Below are 2,569 nucleotides of genomic sequence, written 5' to 3'. Positions count from 1 at the left end.
GAAGATTTTAACCTTGGGCCCATGACCAACACTCATCTTTGAAGCACAAGTACCATAAAAAATGGTTAATGTGAAAGATTTTGGTTAGTTTTTGCATTATGGGGGGAGGGAAAGTTCATTGAGAGAACAACACTCCCCCTCTGTCCATGCCTACACCTAAACTAGAGGACAGGTTGAGTGTGGTGGGGTGTGCAAGGGTTCAAGTCACATTGCTCGAATCAATGATATTTAGCTCATGCCTTAACTCGCGAAATCTTTCCTCATCCAAAGGCTTCGTGAAAATACCTGCCAGGTTATCATGAGTGTTGACATAGTTGAGCTCGATCTCCCCTCGCCTAATGTGATCCCGGATGAAGTGATACCTAATCTCAATATGCTTTGTCTTGAAGTGTTGTACTGGGTTGAGAGAAATCTTGATGGCACTTTCATTGTCACACCAAAGAGGCACTTTGTCACAAGTGACACTGTAATCCTTTAAAGTTTGCCTCATCCATAAAAGTTGTGCACAACAACTACCGGCAGCCACATACTCCTCTTCCATGGACGAGAGAGACACACAACTCTGCTTCTTGGAATACCAACTCACTAAAGAGAAACCAAGAAATTGGCACCCTATGGAAGTGGACTTCCTATCCACTTTGTCTCCCGCCCAATCTGAGACCGAATAACCTACAAGCTTGAAGTTTTCTCCTCTTGGGTACCATAAGCCAAAGTTTGGGGTATGAGCCAAATATCGAAAGATTCACTTGACCGCCACAAAGTGACTTTCCTTAGGTGCGTCTTGAAACCGTGCACAAATTCCCACACTCAACATGATATCCGGTCTAGATGCACAAAGGTAAATCAAGGAGCCAATCATGGAGTGATATACCTTTTGATCCACTGCTTTACCATTGGGATCAATGTCAAGTTGGCACTTGGTGGGCATGGGAGTGGAAGCCGGCTTGACATCACTTAGCTTGAATCTCTTTAGCATATCTTGCGTGTATTTGGCTTGATTGATGAAGGTTCCTTCTCTCCTTTTCTTCACTTCGAACCCGAGAAAGAACTTCAACTCTCCCATGGAAGACATCTTGAACTTTGAGGTCATGAGAGTGGCAAATTCCTCATTGAAAGCTTTGTTAGGGGAACCAAAGATAATATCATCAACATATAATTGGCACACAAACAACTCCCCTTTGACCTTCTTAGTAAAAAGAGTGGGGTCGATTAGCCCAACTTCAATACCACGGTCTTGTAACAACTCGGTAAGGTGGTCATACCACGCACATGGGGCTTGTTTAAGGCCATAGAGTGCCTTATCGAGTTGATACACATGATCGGGAAGTAGGGATCCTCGAACCCGGGGGGTTGCTTGACATATATCAATTCATTAATCGGACCATTAAGGAAAGCACTCTTCACATCCATTTGTTGTAACTTAAAGTTATGATGAGAAGCATATGCAATCAACATGCGAATGGATTCAAGACGAGCAACAGGGGCAAAGGTTTCACCATAGTCGATACCCTCAACTTGGGAGTAGCCTTGTGCTACCAAACGAGCCTTGTTGCGGATGATAATCCCATGAGCATCTTGCTTGTTCTTCAATATCCACTTGGTTCCAATGACATTGTGGTTCACCATTGGCCTTGGAACCTATCTCCACAATTTGTTGTGCTCGAAGTTGTTGAGTTCTTCATGCATGGTATTGAGCCAATCCGGATCTTCGAGCGCCTCATAGACCTTTTGGGGTTCAACACAAGAGACAAACGCGTGATGTTCACAATAGTTTGCTAATTGTCTACGAGTGCTTACCCCCTTTCTTAAGCTTCCAAGCACATTTGTCATGAGACGATCCTTGGTGGAGAGCTTGGAAGCAACCTTGGCGGCACGACGCTCCAATTCCTCCCCGGGGGTGAGACGAGGAGTGGTCACTTGATCATCTTGAGCGTCGTCTTGAGCTTGTTCTTGATCTCGTGGAAGCTCTTGATCTTGAACTTGCTCAGAGGAGGGAGCTTGACCTTGGGCATCACTTGATGTTACAACACCATCTTGAGATTGATCTTGCCCTTGGTCTTGTTCTTGAGGTTGAGGGCCCTCACTTTGTTCTTCGGAAGCGTGTGGGTCTTGGGTTGGTGAAGGTTCCACTTGAGTAGAACATTGTCCTTCTCCTTTGGCCACAAGGGGTTCCTTAATGGGTAGGATATGACCAACACCCATTCTTCTAATGGCTTGGGGAGGAATTTCATCACCTACATCACAAGTACCACTTTGCTCCACTTGGGAGCCGTTATTCTCATCAAACTCCACGTTACACGTTTCCTCAATAAGTCCCGTGGACTTATTGAGAACACGGTAAGCATGAGAGTTTGTAGCATAACCAATAAATATGCCCTCATAAGCTCTATCCTCAAATTTAGACAAACGGACACCTTTCTTGAGAATGAAACACTTACACCCGAACACCCGGAAGTACTTGAGGACTTATTGAGAACACGGTAAGCATGAGAGTTTGTAGCATAACCAATAAATATGCCCTCATAAGCTCTAGCCTCAAATTTAGACAAACGGACACCTTTCTTGAGAA

Source organism: Triticum urartu, chromosome 3A (genome assembly GCF_056163025.1).
Source record: "Triticum urartu cultivar PI428250 chromosome 3A, HENAU_Tu73, whole genome shotgun sequence".
NCBI lineage: Eukaryota > Viridiplantae > Streptophyta > Magnoliopsida > Poales > Poaceae > Triticum > Triticum urartu.
This window is presented reverse-complemented; position numbering follows the sequence as displayed.